General features: G+C 51.7%; 1 protein-coding gene and 1 long non-coding RNA gene across 5 annotated transcripts in view; one reads left to right on the plus strand and one right to left on the minus strand.

Annotated features, from left to right (window-relative positions):
- Positions 1-20,758, plus strand: part of LOC139764909 (uncharacterized) — a 170,622-nt gene that overhangs the window by 113,593 nt on the left and 36,271 nt on the right. Inside the window, exon 2 of the long non-coding RNA XR_011716487.1 lies at positions 6,960-7,292. This is a non-coding gene — a long non-coding RNA (uncharacterized lncRNA). The remainder of the gene's footprint in view (positions 1-6,959; positions 7,293-20,758) is intronic.
- Positions 1-20,758, minus strand: part of LOC139764908 (latrophilin Cirl-like) — a 256,100-nt gene that overhangs the window by 95,104 nt on the left and 140,238 nt on the right. The gene's annotated exons all lie outside the window — the stretch shown is intronic.

The raw sequence follows: 20,758 nt of genomic DNA on the forward strand, positions 1-20,758 counted from the left end.
CACACACACACACACACACACGCACAGTTTCTGGGATGCGAACCTCTGCGTCCCAAGTGGAGGGCATATCCCACCTGTCCGTCCCAAGTGGAATGGGCGTATCCCATAGAGTTATTCGTCCCAGCTCTCCCACACACAACATATACCAGGTTCCCCCGGCTGAGAAACCTCTGTAGCACATAGACCTTTAAATCGTGCCAGGCAAGGTAGGTACGTCCGTGCCAACCCATGGCAAGGTAGGTACGTCCGTGCCAACCCATGGCAAGGTAGGTCCGTCCGTGCCAACCCATGGCAAGGTAGGTACGTCCGTGCCAACCCATGGCAAGGTAGGTACGTCCGTGCCAGCCCACGGCGAGGTAGGTACGTCCGTGCCAACCCATGGCAAGGTAGGTCCGTCCGTGCCAACCCATGGCAAGGTAGGTACGTCCGTGCCAACCCATGGCAAGGTAGGTACGTCCGTGCCAACCCATGGCAAGGTAGGTACGTCCGTGCCAACCCATGGCAAGGTAGGTACGTCCGTGCCAACCCATGGCAAGGTAGGTACGTCCGTGCCAACCCATGGCAAGGTAGGTACGTCCGTGCCAACCCATGGCAAGGTAGGTACGTCCGTGCCAACTCATGGCAAGGTAGGTACGTCCGTGCCAACCCATGGCAAGGTAGGTACGTCCGTGCCAACCCATGGCAAGGTAGGTACGTCCGTGCCAACCCATGGCAAGGTAGGTACGTCCGTGCCAACCCATGGCAAGGTAGGTACGTCCGTGCCAACCCATGGCAAGGTAGGTACGTCCGTGCCAACCCATGGCAAGGTAGGTACGTCCGTGCCAACCCATGGCAAGGTAGGTACGTCCGTGCCAGCCCATGGCAAGGTAGGTACGTCCGTGCCAACCCACGGCAAGGTAGGTACGTCCGTGCCAACCCATGGCAAGGTAGGTACGTCCGTGCCAACCCATGGCAAGGTAGGTACGTCCGTGCCAGCCCACGGCAAGGTCCGTCCATGGCAGCCTACATCAAGGTAGGTCCGTCCGTGCCAGTTCACGGCGAGGTAGGTCCGTCCGTGCCAGTCCACGGCAAGGTACGTCCATGGCAGCCTACGTCAAGGTAGGTCCGTCCGTTGCAGTCCACGGCAAGGTAGGTCCGTCCGTGGCAGCCTAAGTCAAGGTAGGTCCGTCCGTGCCAGTCCACGGCAAGGTAGGTCCGTCCGTAGCAGTCCACGGCAAGGTACGTCCGTGGTAGCCTAAGTCAAGGTAGGTCCGTCCGTAGCAGTCCACGGCAAGGTCCGTCCGTGGCAGCCTAAGTCAAGGTAGGTCCGTCCGTGCCAGTCCACGGCAAGGTAGGTCCGTCCGTGGCAGTCCACGGCAAGGTAGGTCCGTCCGTGGCAGTCCACGGCAAGGTAGGTCCGTCCGTAGCAGTCCACGGCAAGGTAGGTCCGTCCGTAGCAGTCCACGGCGAGGTAGGTCCTCCCTAAGTGCATGGTTCTGTTCCTCATTAGAAGTTCGTGCGAAATACTGATTAAATCTCCCGGGTGGCCGGGCGGTGGGTAGGTGCAGGCCAGTGTATAAACCTCGGTGGAGGGAGGGAGGGAACGTACCTTCCTTCCTTCCTTCCCTCCATCCACTCCACCACGCCTGAAGTGGAGACAGGTGGAGGGAATGGAAGAGGGACTATTATTTTCTCCCACTGTGTGAGGTAGGTATTATGTGTCGACGGTCGAGTCTTGTCGAACTCGCGTCGATCGAAGCTTCCGACGAAGTGTTTGGGGTTGGGGGGTTGGTGGGGGAAGCCCACCTCTCAGGGGGAGAGCCAGTGGACCCGCCTCCCCTCCACCACGTCCCTCCACCACACGGGATCTCCACCACTCCACCACCACCACATCCATGAAAGCCTTCCCTTGGGCAAAGTGAGACTCCTGCAGCTGCCACGGATCAAGCACGCGAGACAACCTGCCTCTCGACGTCCTCCTCCGGTATCGAGTGCGACATCGTCCTCGGGTATCGAGTGCGACATCGTCCTCGGGTATCGAGTGCGACATCGTCCTCGGGTATCGAGTGCGACATCGTCCTCGGGTGTCGAGTGCGACATCGTCCTTGGGTATCGAGTACGACAGCGTCCTCGGGTATCGAGTGCGACATCGTCCTCGGGTATCGAGTGGGACATCGTCCTCGGGTATCGAGTGCGACATCGTCCTCGGGTATGGAGTGCGACATCGTCCTCGGGTATGGAGTGCGACATTGTCCTCGGGTATGGAGTGCGACATCGTCCTCGGGTATCGAGTGCGACATCGTCCTCGAGTATCAAGTGCGACATTCGTCCTCGGGTATCGAGCGCCAGACTTGACTAGCGAAGATGATATAATCCTGTAGGAGGTGTTTGTCCAGCGTTCGTAGGGCCTTTCCTACAGGCAATGGCAGTCCGTATCTGCCTCCAGCAGCGCCTTCTGCAGGCAATGCCATGCCTCCTGGGGCAGCAATAGCCTCCAGAGGGTTTCTGGAACCACTGATCTAGTCTTTCCAGCAGCGCCATCTTCATGGCGCCCGGCAGAAGTACTTCAAGGGTCTCCAGAGGGAGGGTGGCTGGAGGGCTTCGTTCCAGCCGCCTTCTTGAAGGAGGGCCTCCTGGAACAACGGGTTCTTGAAGGGCCTCCCGGTTCCAGGTCCTGGAAGGTCTTCCAGTACTCGCCATCGTAATGGTTTTGCACACCAGCAATTCTGAAGGTCCCCATCATCTACTGTCTTGATGGCCCCCATCATCTACCGTCTTGAAGGTCCCCATCATCTACCGTCTTGAAGGTCCCCATCATCTACCGTCTTGAAGGTCCCCATCATCTACCGTCTTGAAGGCCTACATCATCTACCGTCTTGAAGGTCCCCATCATCTACCGTCTTGAAGGTCCCCATCATCTACCGCCTTGATAGCCCCCATCATCTACCGTCTTGAAGGTCCCCATCATCTACCGTCTTGAAGGACCCCATCATCTACCGTCTTGAAGGACCCCATCATCTACCGTCTTGAAGGACCCCATCATCTACCGCCTTGATGGCCCCCATCATCTACCGTCTTGAAGGTCCCCATCATCTACCGTCTTGAAGGACCCCATCATCTACCATCTTGAAGGCCTCCATCATCTACCGTCTTGAAGGACCCCATCATCTACCGTCTTGAAGGACCCCATCATCTACCGTCTTGAAGGACCCATCATCTACCGTCTTGAAGGACCCCATCGTCCCCATCATCTACCGTCTAAAATCGAGTTACCTTAACTTTTCCGGACGAAGAGAATGATTTAGAGTCTTTATACAAATTCAATCAGAAAAAGAAAGAAAGAAAGAAAGAAAAAGAAAAAAAGCTGCGGCAGATACAAGACGGAAGAAGAAAATGGTCATAGAAAACGAGTGGCTATCTTACCGGCCGTGGTACCCGGCGTGTGCCTGCGGGTGCCGGCGGCGGCGGCGGCGGAGGAGACGACTTGCGAGTACCGGTGGCATTGGCGGCGGCTGAGGAGGCATTGTTCCCAGCCCCAAGGGCCGCCTCTCCTCCACCCTCCCTCTCCTCCACACGAGTGCCAGGGGCCACACCAGCCTCGAGGGCCTCTGAAACCCAGGCCGCAAGTGGAGGGTGAGGGGACCACGAGACATCTTAAGGGGATGGGAATGGGGCCGCAAGACATCTTAGGGAGATGGGAAGGGGCCCAAAAGATATCTTGAGGGGATGAGAATGGGGCCACGAGACATCTTAACGGGATGGGAATGGGGCCGGAAGACATCTAAAGGGGATGGGAATGGGGCCGTAAGGCATCTCAGGGGGATGGGAATGGGGCCACAAGACATTTTAAGATGGGAATGGGGCCGCGAAACATCTAAAGGGGATGGGAATGGGGCCACAAGACATTATAAGGGGATGGGAAGAGGACCTACGTTGATTTCAGAGTAATCATTGCTCCTTAGGATGAATTCAAAGTAATTACTTTTCCTTACGATGGTTTCAAAGTAATTGGTTTTCCTTACGATGATTTCAAAGTAATTGGTTTTCCTTACGATGTAGACCAAAGCAATTGGTTTTCCTTACGATGTAGACCAAAGTAATTGGTTTTCCTTACGATGATTTCAAAGTAATTGGTTTTCCTTACGATGTAGACCAAAGCAATTGGTTTTCCTTACGATGTAGACCAAAGCAATTGGTTTTCCTTACGATGTAGACCAAAGCCATTGGTTTTCCTTACGATGTAGACCAAAGCAATTGGTTTTCCTAACGATGTAGACCAAAGCAATTGGTTTTCCTTACGATGTAGACCAAAGCAATTGGTTTTCCTTACGATGTAGACCAAAGCCATTGGTTTTCCTTACGATGTAGACCAAAGCAATTGGTTTTCCTAACGATGTAGACCAAAGCAATTGGTTTTCCTTACGATGTAGACCAAAGCAATTGGTTTTCCTTACGATGTAGACCAAAGCCATTGGTTTTCCTTACGATGTAGACCAAAGCAATTGGTTTTCCTAACGATGTAGACCAAAGCCATTGGTTTTCCTTACGATGTAGTTCAAAGTAATTGGCTTTCCTTACGATGATTTCAAAGCAATTGGTTTTCCTTACGATGTAGACCAAAGCAATTGGTTTTCCTTACGATGTAGACCAAAGCAATTGGTTTTCCTTACGATGTAGACCAAAGTAATTGGTTTTCCTTACGATGATTTCAAAGTAATTGGTTTTCCTTACGATGTAGACCAAAGCAATTGGTTTTCCTTACGATGTAGACCAAAGCAATTGGTTTTCCTTACGATGTAGACCAAAGCAATTGGTTTTCCTTACGATGTAGACCAAAGCAATTGGTTTTCCTAACGATGTAGACCAAAGCAATTGGTTTTCCTTACGATGTAGACCAAAGTAATTGGTTTTCCTTACGATGATTTCAAAGTAATTGGTTTTCCTTACGATGTAGACCAAAGCAATTGGTTTTCCTTACGATGTAGACCAAAGCAATTGGTTTTCCTTACGATGTAGACCAAAGCAATTGGTTTTCCTTACGATGTAGACCAAAGCAATTGGTTTTCCTAACGATGTAGACCAAAGCAATTGGTTTTCCTTACGATGTAGACCAAAGTAATTGGTTTTCCTTACGATGATTTCAAAGTAATTGGTTTTCCTTACGATGTAGACCAAAGCAATTGGTTTTCCTTACGATGTAGACCAAAGCAATTGGTTTTCCTTACGATGTAGACCAAAGCAATTGGTTTTCCTTACGATGTAGACCAAAGCAATTGGTTTTCCTTACGATGTAGACCAAAGCAATTGGTTTTCCTTACGATGTAGACCAAAGCAATTGGTTTTCCTTACGATGTAGACCAAAGTAATTGGTTTTCCTTACGATGATTTCAAAGTAATTGGTTTTCCTTACGATGTAGACCAAAGCAATTGGTTTTCCTTACGATGTAGACCAAAGCCATTGGTTTTCCTTACGATGTAGACCAAAGCAATTGGTTTTCCTAACGATGTAGACCAAAGCAATTGGTTTTCCTTACGATGTAGACCAAAGCAATTGGTTTTCCTTACGATGTAGACCAAAGCCATTGGTTTTCCTTACGATGTAGACCAAAGCAATTGGTTTTCCTAACGATGTAGACCAAAGCCATTGGTTTTCCTTACGATGTAGTTCAAAGTAATTGGCTTTCCTTACGATGATTTCAAAGCAATTGGTTTTCCTTACGATGTAGACCAAAGCAATTGGTTTTCCTTACGATGTAGACCAAAGCAATTGGTTTTCCTTACGATGTAGACCAAAGCAATTGGTTTTCCTTACGATGTAGACCAAAGCAATTGGTTTTCCTAACGATGTAGACCAAAGCAATTGGTTTTCCTAACGATGTAGACCAAAGCAGTTGGTTTTCCTTACGATGTAGACCAAAGCAATTGGTTTTCCTTACGATATAGACCAAAGCAATTGGTTTTCCTAACGATGTAGTTCAAAGTAATTGGCTTTCCTTACGATGATTTCAAAGCAATTGGTTTTCCTTACGATGTAGACCAAAGCAATTGGTTTTCCTTACGATGTAGACCAAAGCAATTGGTTTTCCTTACGATGTAGTTCAAAGTAATTGGTTTTCCTTACGATGTAGACCAAAGCAATTGGTTTTCCTTACGATGTAGACCAAAGCAATTGGTTTTCCTTACGATGTAGACCAAAGCAATTGGTTTTCCTTACGATGTAGTTCAAAGTAATTGGCTTTCCTTACGATGATTTCAAAGCAATTGGTTTTCCTTACGATGTAGACCAAAGCAATTGGTTTTCCTTACGATGTAGACCAAAGCAATTGGTTTTCCTTACGATGTAGACCAAAGCAATTGGTTTTCCTTACGATGTAGTTCAAAGTAATTGGCTTTCCTTACGATGATTTCAAAGCAATTGGTTTTCCTTACGATGTAGACCAAAGCAATTGGTTTTCCTTACGATGTAGACCAAAGCAATTGGTTTTCCTTACGATGTAGACCAAAGCAATTGGTTTTCCTTACGATGTAGTTCAAAGTAATTGGCTTTCCTTACGATGATTTCAAAGCAATTGGTTTTCCTTACGATGTAGACCAAAGCAATTGGTTTTCCTTACGATGTAGACCAAAGCAATTGGTTTTCCTTACGATGTAGACCAAAGCAATTGGTTTTCCTAACGATGTAGACCAAAGCAATTGGTTTTCCTAACGATGTAGACCAAAGCAATTGGTTTTCCTAACGATGTAGACCAAAGCAATTGGTTTTCCTTACGATGTAGTTCAAAGTAATTGGCTCCCCCTTACGATGAAATCTGAAGCACCCCATTTCACCCTCCTCCCTCCCTCTGAGGCACCCCATTTCACCCTCCTCCCTCCCTCTGAGGCACCCCATTCCCTTCCCCCCTCAACTCAAGGAACCCATCATTCATAATATCTGTGACGTTCTGTATCACCCATTTACGAACGTACTTTCTCATTGTCAGAGGGAAACGATGCCAGACACCCACCACCCCAAAGTGACATAAGGTACAACACAGGGGAACACACCTGGCGAAGGAGGGCCTGCCACCAACCAGTGCTCGTACGATTGACATCAACCTGCCTTGGGGGGGGAAAAGAAGGGGGTGCTGCCAACAGTGCTGCCAACAGTGCTGCCAACAGTGCCAGCAAACATACCTAGAGAGAGAGAGAGAGAGAGAAAACACAACATCAGTCATCTTGTTAACGATTATATCTGCGTGGTTAGATACGAGTCTGTCACATTCTCAAGGCAAAGGCATCATCTATTAAAGTCATTTCACAGCTCTTTAAACCAGGTATGTTGCGATTTCTCGTCCTACGTATGTAACATGTGTATTGCTCCTAAATCAGGTATATAACATGTGTATTGCTCTTAAACCAGGTGTATAACATGTGTATTGCTCTTAAACCAGGTTTATAACATGTGTATTGCTCTTAAGCCAGGTTTATAACGTGTATTGTTCTTAAACCAAGTGTATAACATGTGTATTGCTCTTAAACCAAGTTTATAACATGTGTATTGCTCTTAGACCAGGTATATAACATGTGTATTGCTCTTAAACCAGGTGTATAACATGTGTATTGCTCTTAAACCAGGTGTATAACATGTGTATTGCTCTTAAACCAAGTTCATAACATGTGTATTGCTCTTAGACCAGGTATATAACATGTGTATTGCTCCTAAACCAGGTATATAACATGTGTATTGCGCTTAACCCAGGTATATAACGTGTATTGCTCTTAAACCAGGTATATAACATGTGTATTGCTCTTAAACCAGGTATATAACATGTGTATTGCGCTTAAACCAGGTATATAACGTGTATTGCTCTTAAACCAGGTACATAACATGTGTATTGCTCTTAAACCAGGTATATAACATGTGTATTGCTCTTAAACCAGGTATATAACATGTGTATTGCTCTTAAACCAGGTATGTAACATGTGTATTGCTCTTAAACCAGGTGTATAACATGTGTAATTACTCTTAAACCAGGTTTATAACCGGTATCTAACTCTTAAACCAGGAATTATATGAATATATCATTCTTAAACCTGGTATAGCATTATGACTACAGTAACGCCAAAGAACCTCGCCCTCCCAAGGAGCCTACGTTTCCCTGCTACTGGAAGTAGCGCAGCCTTGGGCTCCAGGAGCCTTAGGGAAGCCTTAGGGCTCTTCCATAGATATTGGCCCTTGGGAAAATATAGAAAAATATAGAGAAAATGGTAAGACTATGGCGGCAGGGACGGTGGATGAGGAACGGGGCTTCGTGTAGGGTGAGGTTGGGTGGCAGCAGAAGGCCCTGCTGGAGGAGGAGGAGAAGGAGGAGAGAGAGAGAGAGAGAGAGAGAGAGAGAGAGAGAGAGAGAGAGAGAGAGAGAGAGAGAGAGAGAGAGAGAGAGAGAGAGAGAGTGTGTGGGGGAGGGAAATAGAAGCAGGGAAGCAGGGAAATCATTCATCCACAGCAGATTAGGTTAGGTACCAGAGGAAAGCAGGAGGGGGGGAAAACAGCGGGGGGGAGCAACAGACTGAGTCTGAAAAAGTAAACAGACGAGAGCCCGAGTGAAAATCCTTTGAAGAAAACGAGAAGGGTGGATGCGCCGCCGCCGCCCCCCCGCGGGAGAAAGAGAATGGGATGCGAGGCACATCTCGAGCCGCGCCACAGGTGGAGGAGCGGTGTACAAGAGGCCAGATAAAGCGCTTGACAGAAGCAACGACGGATCTGTTACCCCAGCCAGGAACATGGACGTGCGGAGGGAGGGAGGGACGTGGAGGGAGGGAGGAAAGGAGGGACGTGGAGGGAGGGAGGGACGTGGAGGGAGGAAGGGAGGGACGTGGAGGGAGGAAAGGAGGGACGTGGTGGGAGGAAGAGAGGGAGGAAGGGACGTGGAGGGAGGGAGGAAAGGAGGGACGTGGAGGGAGGAAGGAAGGGACGTGAAGGGAGGGAGGAAAGGAGGGACGTGGAGGGAGGAAGGGAGGGACGTGGAGGGAGGGAGGAAAGGAGGGACGTGGTGGGAGGGAGGAAAGGAGGGACGTGGAGGGAGGAAAGGAGGGACGTGGAGGGAGGGAGGAAAGGAGGGACGTGGAGGGAGGAAGGGAGGGAGGAAGAAAGGGAGGAAAGGAGGGACGTGGAGGGAGGAAGGGAGGGACGTGGAGGGAGCCATGGATGAGGGAGGGGCCATGGAAGGAGTCATGGTTGCGGAAGGAAGGGGCCATGGTAAAGGAAGGGAGGGACCATGATGGTCCGGGGATGGCCCGGGCGGGTCCAAGGAGGCTCAGACCAACCCCCCCCAACCCTCCCCCCACCTCACAATCGCCTTACCCCCTCTCCTCCTCCTCCTCCTCCTCCTCCTCCTCCTCCTCCTCCTCCTCCTCCTCCTCCTTCTCCTCCTCCTCCCCCTCCTCCTCCTCCTCCTCTTCCTCCTCCTCCCCCTCCTCCTCCCTCCTCCTCTTCCTCCTCCTCCCCCTCCTCCTCCTCCTCCTCCTCCTCCTCCTCCTCCTCCTCGTTCAGCCAGTCAAGCCAGACCCCACTATTCCCCCCTCCCTCCCTCCCTCCCTCCCTCCCCCACTCCGACTCAAAGCTTAAAAAGCTTGTGAGAATTCTCTCTCTCTCTCTCTCTCTCTCTCTCTCTCTCTCTCTCTCTCTCTCTCTCTCTCTCTCTCTCTCTCCCAAGGTTTCGTTTAAAAGGACGTTTTTTCGGTCTCCTGCAGCCTAAAAAGAGAGAGAAAAGAAAAGATGGCCATTACCACACATGTTTCCTCTGGGTTCGATGCATTTTTGGTTGACCGTACGTAAGTAACACCAAGGCTCAGACCTGGTTCACAGTTTGTATGTGACCCCCCTTAATTATTTATCCCTTCCTGTCCGTTTTCTATGACAGACGACTCCAGGTAACGCCACTGGTTTCCAGAGTGGGTTCCAGAGACCAGGGCACCTGCGACGTAGACATGGAGGGGGAACAGTTCTCCCAGGGCCTGGAAAGGTAGTCTCTGTGCTACAAACGAAGGAAAACAGATCTCTGAGGCTCTGGAACTATTGTATCTGTGACATAGACGGAGGAAACAGATCTCTGAGGCTCTGGAACCCTCGTACCCGTGACGCAGACGGAGGAAACAGATCTTTGAGGCTCTGGAACCATCTTATCTGTGACACAGACGGAGGGAACAGATCTCTGAGGCTATGGAACCCTCGCACCCGTGACACAGACGTCCAGGAGAGCTGTGCCGTCCCACGCAGGCATCGGTACGCGATACGCACCGACAGGAGGCGTTGGGTCTTTGCCACTGACCCGACCAGGTGGCCAGACCCAGCCTGTTTCAGGTCCTCATGGACATCACAAGGGAAGGCATGGATGCCCAAGCGTGTTCCAGCTGCAAGGCAAAGACGCCAGCGAAGCTTCGTTGATCCATTACGACGAGATGAACGTCGGATTATCTGCCACGTCTTTCCCAAGCTGTGGCGGAGGAATACAGGGGCTTTTCAGACCCCAGTGCGACACTGGGGTCCTTCCCACGCCGTTCCTAAAGGAATACCGCTCCAGGATTTCGAGGAGCGACGGAAGGGAATTCAAACAGGAAAGGAAGTGAATTCAGACAGCAGCTAGAGAGAACTCAAACGTCAACAGAAGGGTGTTTAGAAACCCACGCCTCCATTTTTTTTTCTTCTTTAGAAGGAAACTTGTTCTGTTTACCAATGAAGGAAGGGAAGGATATATATATATATATATATATATATATATATATATATATATATATATATATATATATATATATATATATATATATATATTTTTTTTTTTATACTTTGTCGCTGTCTCCCGCGTTTGCGAGGTAGCGCAAGGAAACAGACGAAAGAAATGGCCCAACCCCCCCCCCCCATACACATGTATATACATACGTCCACACACGCAAATATACATAATATACATACATATATATATATATATATATATATATATATATATATATATATATATATATATTTTTTTTTTTTATACTATTCGCCATTTCCCGCGATAGCGAGGTAGCGTTAAGAACAGAGGACTGGGCCTTTTAGGGAATATCCTCACCTGGCCCCCTTCTCTGTTCCCTCTTTTGGAAAATTAAAAAAAAAACGAAAGGGGAGGATTTCCAGCCCCCCGCTCCCTTCCCTTTTAGTCGCCTTCTACGACACGCAGGGAATACGTGGCAAGTATTCTTTCTCCCCTATCCCTTGCTACCTATATATATATATATATATATATAGGTAGGTAGCAGACACCTATGGAGCAGCGGGAGGGTAGTGGCCAGGCCCTTTGGTTCTCCTCCAATACACGTTCCAATCAGTTATATCCTGGCTTCTTTTCACGCCAGAGAGAGAATTGGATCCGACAGTGTGTGGGTTCTAATAGCTTCACCCGCGCCCCTCCCCTCGCCCCACACACACACACACACACACACACACACACACACACACACACACACACACACGCACACACGCACACGACCCTCCTCTCCGTGCAGAGGCGAATCCCCACTCTAACCTCTCGCCCTGGATGAGAGAGTTCTCTCTCTCTCTCTCTCTCTCTCTCTCTCTCTCTCTCTCTCTCTCTCTCTCTCTCTCTCTCAATCCCGAGAGAGAGAGAGAGAGAGAGAGAGAGAGAGAGAGAGAGAGAGAGAGAGAGAGAGAGAGAGAGAGAGGCTGATCTGCGTCAGGAGTGTGGTGGCGTCCCGAAGGGGGAGGGGCCCACTTTGCATCGTAGATTGCTCATTGAAGGGGGAGAAGGTAGGAACTCCCGTTAACAGACAGGCCTATGACCTTCCTGTTCTCCCTGCTCTCCCCTCCCCACACCCCACACACAGCCTCTCCCCTCCACACACCACACCCTCTCCCCTCCACACACCACACACAGCCTCTCCCCTCCACACACCCACACCCTCTCCCCTCCACACACCACACCCCACACTCTCTCCCCTCCACACACCACACCCCACACACAGCCTCTCCCCTCCACACACCACACCCTCTCCCCTCCACACACCACACCCCACACACCCTCTCTCCTCCTCACACCACACACAGCCTCTCCCCTCCACACACCACACCCCACACTCTCTCCCCTCCACACACCACACCACACACCCTCTCCCCTCCACACACCACACCCTCTCTCCTCCTCACACCACACACAGCCTCTCCCCTCCACACACCACACCCCACACTCTCTCCCCTCCACTCACCACACCACACACCCTCTCCCCTCCACACACCACACCACACACCTTCTCCCCTCCACACACCACACCACACACCTTCTCCCCTCCACACACCACACCCCACACCTTCTCCCCTCCCCACACCACACCACACACACCCTCTCCCCTCCACACCCCACACCACACACACCCTCTGCCCTCCACACACCACACCCTCTCCCCTCCACACACCACACCCTCTCCTCTCCACACACCACACCACACACCTTCTCCCCTCCACACACCACACCCCACACCTTCTCCCCTCCCCACACCACACCACACCACACACACCCTCTCCCCTCCACACACCACACCACACACCTTCTCCCCTCCACACACCACACCACACACCTTCTCCCCTCCACAAACCCCACACACCCTCTCCCCTCCACACACCACACCCCACACAACCTCTCCCCTCCACACACCCCACACACCTTCTCCCCTCCACACACCACACCACACACCTTCTCCCCTCCACACACCACACCACACACCTTCTCCCCTCCACAAACCACACACACCCTCTCTCCCCTCCCCACACCCCACCCCACACCCTCCTATACCCAGCTTACCCCGGCCCACAAGACGGTCACAAGGGGACAGATGAACAAGGCGTGAAAGTCGGTGTCCAGCGGACTGGGGTTCCTCAACGCGTCATTCGTCAGGAGACTAATTGTACTCATCACTCTCGTCCCCGGACGGACAGTACTCGAGGTTCTTCTCCGTCACCCCACGTCTCAATTACCCTCTCCCCTCCCATCACCCACGCCTGCGTCAACACGCCGTCTTTGCGACCACCAGACAACGTGTACGAAGAGTCCGGCGTCGCGAAAGGGGGGGGGGGGGGGCTGCAGAGTCCGGCGTCGCGAAAGGGGGGGCTGCCGGTACCGTACGAAGAGTCCGACGTCGCGAAAGGGGGGGCTGCCGTTACCGTACGAAGAGTCCGGCGTCGCGAAAGGGGGGCTGCCGTTACCGTACGAAGAGTCCGGCGTCGCGGAAGGGGGGCTGCCGGTACCGTACGAAGAGTCCGGCGTCGCGAAAGGGAGGCTGCCGTTACCGTACGAAGAGTCCGGCGTCGCGAAAGGGGGGCTGCCGTTACCGTACGAAGAGTCCGGCGTCGCGGAAGGGGGGCTGCCGGTACCGTACGAAGAGTCCGGCGTCGCGAAAGGGAGGCTGCCGTTACCGTACACCGCCACGTATTAAGCGGTGTGTTTTTTTTTTTTTTTTTTACTGCCGGACGAATAGGGCTTCAAACTTTGTGTGATGGGCTGGTCGGGGTGGGGGGAGGGGGGGTAATGGTGTCCCAGCTCTCTCTCTCTCTCTCTCTCTCTCTCTCGGTTCGAGCCCACCAGGGTTCGAATCCCGGTCGCGGCGGTCGATCCATAGTCAAACCCAGCTGTTCGCCTTCCCTTTAGGAGTTTACTTGACGAATTGGAAGCGCGCGCGCGGGGGGGGAGAGAGAGAGAAGAGAGAGAGAGAGAGAGAGAGAGAGAGAGAGAGAGAGAGAGAGAGAGAGAGAGAGAGAGAGAAACCTGAGCCTTAGAATTCAGGCTCATGATCCACGACACTGTTTCTGCCCTCGACGAACATGTCTCTATGTGCTTTTCCTTTTTGTGTGTGTGTGTGTGGGTTTTGTTTCACCAGCATATTATATTAGGTCGAACCACAGGGTTGCTAATTAGTCTTCCAAGGCCTCGGATTACCTGCAGGTCGACCCCCCCCCCCCAACCCCTGGCGTTTTCCAGGTTGGGTTAGATTAGGTTTGTATATTAACTGTGGCTGTGTTATACTTCTCTCTTGTGCCTCCCCTGATGATGTGATTATGACACGAAAGTGCACTTGGGAACATATCCTGATTCATTCCCTCGTAGACTCACAGGAATATATATATATATATATATATATATATATATATATATATATATATATATATATATATATATATATATATATATATATACACATATATAGTACTCGTGTCTTTTCAGCTAACATTAAAAAAGAAATTAGACAAACTTAGATGTAATTAGGGGTTCCCACAAACCTTGACCTATACTTCCTCACACACACACACACACACACACACACACACACACACACACACACACACACACACACACTGCCGTTGTCTCACAGTATTCCGTTTTCTATTGTCTTTGGCAGGGGAGCCCTATACAAAGACGTCAGTTTAATTATCTATTCACACGGTACGTTCCCTCGTATCTTCCCACGCCCTTGTACCTGCCTTGCAACCCTCCCTTGTCGGGTCGGGCCGCTAGACCAGGATATGAGGATCGTGCGAAACGAGCGCCGATAGATGGTTCTCTCTCTCTCTCTCTCTCTCTCTCTCTCTCTCTCTCTCTCTCTCTCTCTCTCTCTCTCTCTCTCTCTCTCTCCCGATCTGACGTGTTCTTCGAAGACGTCAGTTGATCTGTCGTGTTCTTCGAAGACGTGGATGAAGTCGGGGGTGGAACAAACAACCCCCCCCCCCCTTGACCTTGTTACGTCGCCGTTACCTCATTGGCTCACCCTGAGGCAGTGTGACCTGATTAAGGTCACCCTTGTCATACTGCCGGGTGGGGAAGGGAGGGGCGCTTTGACAGCTGTGTCTTCCCAGTGTCAGTATTGCGCAGGTGTAAGCAGGTGTAACAACGGGTATGTGTGTGTCTCCCGTGGGCAACTGTGTTCATATTTCTTGGGTCATTGTACACCTGCCACTCGACCATACTTGGGGTCCTCTTCGGATTATGATCTTGAGGTGTAGGAATCCTCGAACTTTGAAGATGTGTTCCTGGTCGATCTCAGAGCCGCCCTTGAGCAAGTCGGGGGCGATCCTTGAAAGAGGAACCTCAGGGTACGATGACCCCGAACCCTTGACCCGTAAGGGTCAGGTTTTGGAGCCGGGGAGGTTGTCATACCCAGGGGTTCGTCCCCGTCGTGCTCCAAGGTTCCGGCAAACCTGCTTGATGAAGCGGACTGTTCCTGGTGTCAGCAGACGAGTCCCGTGTATTCACCACAGGCTAGCTCATCAAGAACGTGTGGCTGCTGTATGAAAAATGACATCCTCATCCTCTTATCTCATCAGCGGCAGCAGAAGCAGGAGCGCGCACTTCGCCAAGAGAAACATGGGATAGAAAAAGAAAACGAGAAGGGGAAATTGAAAGCCCTACAGACAGTTCCGTAAAGAAAAAAAAAAATGATATATTAACAAAACCATCGAAGTCCGCGAAGGAAAGTTCCTCAACTATTCCAAGAGCCTTTGAAGTATGCAAAGCTCCTCCCTCCGAACCCCCGGACCAAACTCTCTCCCGAGGGTTCTTTAAGACATCAAAGTGTTCCAACTCACAGAGAATAATAGAGCCAACTTGACCCAGAATTCAGACTCGAATCCCACTGCCTCCTCCTCCTCCTCCTCCTCCTCCTCCTGTAAACCCAATTGAAGACACCGGGAGCTCTTCGACGCTTGGGACGGGGTTCGACGAAGCCAGCCAGCTACCATCGAAGACCCGCCAGGGTTACTTCGACGCCTGGGATGAGGTTCGACGAAGCCAGCCAGCTACCATCGAAGACCCGCCAGGGTTACTTCCACGCCTTGGACGGGGTTCGACGAAGCCAGCCAGCCACCATCGAAGACCCGCCAGGGTTACTTCGACGCCTGGGACGGGGTTCGACGAAGCCAGCCAGCTACCATCGAAGACCCGCCAGGGTTACTTCGACGCCTGGGACCGGATTCGACGAGGCCAGCTAGCTACCATCGAAGACCCTCCAGGGGTACTTCGACGCCTGGGACGGGGTTCGACGAAGTCAGCCAGCTACCATGAAGACCCGCCAGGGTTACTTCGACGCCTGGGACCGGGTTCGACGAAGCCAGCCAGCTACCATCGAAGACCCGCCAGGGTTACTTCGACGCCTGGGACCGGGTTCGACGAAGCCAGCCAGCTACCATCGAAGACCCGCCAGGGTTACTTCGACGCCTGGGACCGGGTTCGACGAAGCCAGCCAGCTACCATCGAAGACCCGCCAGGGTTACTTTGACGCCTGGGACGGGGTTCGACGAAGTCAGCCAGCTACCATCGAAGACCCGCCAGGGTTACTTCGACGCCTGGGACGGGGTTCGACGAAGCCAGCCAGCTACCATCGAAGACCCGCCAGGGTTACTTCGACGCCTGGGACCGGGTTCGACGAAGCCAGCCAGCTACCATCGAAGACCCGCCAGGGTTACTTCGACGCCTGGGACGGGGTTCGACGAAGCCAGCCAGCTACCATCGAAGACCCGCCAGGGATACTTCGACGCCTGGGACGGGGTTCGACGAAGCCAACCAGCTACCATCGAAGACCCGCCAGGGTTACTTCGACGCCTGGGACGGGGTTCGACGAAGCCAGCCAGCTACCATCGAAGACCCGCCAGGGTTACTTCGACGCCTGGGATGAGGTTCGACGAAGCCAGCCAGCTACCATCGAAGGTGATGAGGTAAGATACTCTAAGGGCACCTCCCACGGGGAACCACATGCTGTATAAACACTCTTCCTATCTCAATTGGGATCGGCAGCGTGAAGCAAAGGGTCGAGTAACAGAGTTCGAATCCGATTCTACAACGCGGATCATCCTCATTTGCATTTATCATATCTATATTTCTTGTTGGGGGTTCGCATTACCATCTCGCTTCTGTATTTTTCATTCTACAGTTGGTGTTACGACCCCATTGTAATGTCACGTGAACCTGGGTGATGTGGGGGGGTTGGCCCCACGGTGCTCCACATAATGGAACGCGTCAGGGGAAATGTATCGCCTTATCTCACTTCCATGTGAGTATGGCGTGTCCAAGTCCAGCTAGAGTGGCCACGCGCTATCTCCTCCCCAACCCAAGACACGCTCCACATACGTACATTCATTCCCAGCTCACACTCAGGGTATTCTTATACGCTAAATGGGTTACAAATTTCATGCCAGCGTCTCTCGTAGCCAACGCTCCCCCTCTTCTTGCCACACCAGGCAGCGGGGCTTCTGACGGTACGTACGATAGTTTCAACCATACGACTGGGCGGCAGCGAGGGCGGCCGGCTACTACGTCTGGCAGTGCACGACACCCCCCTCCCTCCAGCCGGAAACGGAGCCCGCGAGTCAGGATGTGGGTGACTTTAACTCTGACATTGTGGGTGATCTTAACTCCGTCATTCGTGGTCATTGAAGCAACTGGCGGTATATATATATATATATATATATATATATATATATATATATATATATATATATATATATATATATATATATATATACACAAATTAGATAACTATTGTTGATAAAATTTGTAAAATGATCAGTTTACGAACGCTGGTTGTATGTTTTGGACAATCGCATGTTTACCAAATGGCGTCCTAGCCTCGTCTCTTCGTTGTGTATCAACTGACTGTTATATTTCTCTCTTGTGTCTCCCCTGATGATGTGATTATGACACGAAAGTGCACTTGGGAACTTATCGTGTTTCATTTTCCCCTTGCACTCATAGGAAAATATATATATATATATATATATATATATATATATATATATATATATATATATATATATATATATATATATATATATATATATCCTCCAGTTTATTTTTGTTTTTGTTTTTGTTCCATAACTGAAAGACGGTAGGGGCAAGTTAATGCCCTGCTGGAGGTCATCTCATTAAAGCTATAATCCTAAGCCGGATGTACAGCGTATCGACCAAACCTCTACTTACAGGGATGAACACCCGGGTTGGTTGTGGACAGACGGCCGTGACTAGGAGTCGAACCCTACGCGCTCGACCCCTTAGCCACCAACGGGAAAGGCGACGTAGTCAACAACGCTGAACCCCCTACAGCCACACCACGTAGGCCCCGAGCGGCGGAGAAATAACTTGAACCAACGTATCATTCAAGGGTCACACTCGGGGTTACGTAAGATCAACACTGCCCCTGGGGATGTGTTCCATTTGGCTTCGAGGACAAGAACATGACCAAACCATGACCCCGGCAGACAGTGTTTCGAACCCCAGACGGTGTTTCGAACCCTAGATCCGTGAAGCGGTGGAGCTCCTGCCCGCGAGCCACATAGTTCCCATGGCAACTGAGGCTTAATATTATAATATCCCGATCTAGGAATGCTCTATGTGGCCTACCATGAGGCTGAAAATCCCTAGGCTACGTATGGATGAATGGTACATGTCTCCGAAGCTGGTTTCATGGGGTTCGAATGGGTTTGTGGCTTTCCATTGGGTCGTATCCGTTGCTCGTTGATCCCCGCGCGTTCTTAGAGCACCCCACGCCAACGGCCGCGTTTGAATTGAACGTATGGACGCACCCAGTCCGGCCCTTCGGCAAGAACGCCCCGGTAGGGAAGTTGAACGCAGGAACACGTCACGTTTCGGCCGGACCACAGGAACGCCCGGAGAGGGGGAAAGGAACGGCAGGGACAGCCTTGGTATAGGGCACGGGGAACGGGAGTGGGAGTGTGTACCGCGCTAGGGCGTGGTGGACCCCCGTCTGCGCAGGAGGCCAGAACCTGGGGCCACAGGAGAGGGACGTCTACGCAGGAGGCCAGAACCTGGGGCCGTAGGAGAGGGACGTCTGCGCAGGAGGCCAGAACCTGGGGCCACAGGAGAGGGACGTCTGCGCTGGAGGCCAGAACCTGGGGCCACAGGAGAGGGACGTCTGCGCTGGAGGCCAGAACCTGGGGCCGCAGGAGAGGGACGTTCTGCGCAGGAGGCCAGAACCTGGGGCCGCAGGAGAGGGACGTCTACGCAGGAGGCCAGAACCTGGGGCCGTAGGAGAGGGACGTTCTGCGCAGGAGGCCAGAACCTGGGGCCACAGGAGAGGGACGTCTGCGCAGGAGGCCAGAACTTGGAGATGTTCTACTTCGGCTGCATCAGGTTGGCAGGCGAAGTGGTCAGTTAGTCTCCTCCCTGAGGGTTCTCTGACCAGCGTAAGGGCGTCCCGTGAGGCTCCAACAGCTGGTGTTAAGGGCGTCCCGCAAGGCTCCAACAGCTGGTGTTAAGGGCGTCCCGCAAGGCTCCAACAGCTGGTGTTAAGGGCGTCCCGCAAGGCTCCAACAGCTGGTGTTAAGGGCGTCCTGTAAGGCTCCAACAGCTGGTGTTAAGGGCGTCCCGCAAGGCTCCAACAGCTGGTGTTAAGGGCGTCCCGCAAGGCTCCAACAGCTGGTGTTCAGGGCGTACCGTGGGGCCTCCCAACACCTGTCGTAAGGGCATGACATGTGCCCCTACACACAGGTGGTGTTGAGGGCGTCCCATGTACCACGGGCCGCCCTTCCACACACACACCCTCGTCCTCCCGCCTACCCAGGTCCCACCTCCTCCTCCCGGCTCATGCACCCTGCCATCCATCTCCCTTCAGAGCAAAATCCCTCCCTTAAATCCCCCCTCCTTAAATCCCTCCCTTAAATCCCCCCTCCTTAAATCCCTCCCTTAAATCCGCGTCCCGAGCGACAAGGAAGGCGGGCGGGCCCGGTCCCCATTTCAACTACCCAGGTCCTACCAATCGCAGATGTCGACCACCATCGCTCATGGGTAGATAACAGATCTCTTATCGACCCGATCTACATTTAATTCGCCTGTAGACAGTGTTCCACGGCCGAAACCACTCATCAACGAGGCGGAGAGACGCATGGGGGCGCATAGACGCATGCGCCCCCATGCGTCCCCAGCGCATGCGACGTGACAACACATCAGGAGGGGGGAAGATTCTGATGAAGGGGAGGAAAAAACCCCACTTAAATCATTTGATGCAGACGCCTTTTAGGAAGAAGATAAGAGCTGTGCAAGTAGTGGAGTCAGCAGGGGAGACAAGGGAGGTGGGAGATAAGAGATAAAGACGAGATGCAATAACAGTCTTGTGGGAGGGCCGACCCAACACCACGCTTGGCTGGCCCACAACCATTGAGATATGGCGGGTGTTCGTACGTTCTCCCCATCCCCCCCCCAACCCACCCACAGCCCCAACCCCCCCCATACCATGCCCCGGGCGCTCGACTGGGGCGTAAAAAAAAAAAGAAAGGCTTCGGTATGGGGGCGTTTAAAACAAAAAAGGCTCTGGGATGGGGCGTTTAAAAAAAAGGTTTTGGGATGTGGGCGTTTAAAACGGGCTTCGGGGATGGGGGCGTTTAGAAAAGGCTTCGGGATCGGGGCGTTTAAAAAGGCTTTTGGGATGGGGCGTTTAAAAAGTCTCAGGGATGGGGCGTTAAAAAGGGATTTGGGATAGGGCGTTAAAAAAAAAAAGGGCTTCGGGATGGGGCGTTTAATAAGGCCCGTGACGGGGCGTTTAAAATGGCTCAGGAATGGGGCGTTTAAAATGGGCTTCGGGGATGGGAGGCGTTTAAAGGAGGGCCCAAGCTACGTCACCCCCACCGCATTCCAGACCGATTATATGTATCTGTATCTATCTTTCTATCTATCTAATTACCTATCTATCTATATCTATCTATCTAATTGTATGTATCTATTTATCTACTTATCTACCCATGGAATTATCT

This window comes from Panulirus ornatus, chromosome 51 (genome assembly GCF_036320965.1).
Source record: "Panulirus ornatus isolate Po-2019 chromosome 51, ASM3632096v1, whole genome shotgun sequence".
Taxonomy (NCBI): Eukaryota; Metazoa; Arthropoda; class Malacostraca; order Decapoda; family Palinuridae; genus Panulirus; species Panulirus ornatus.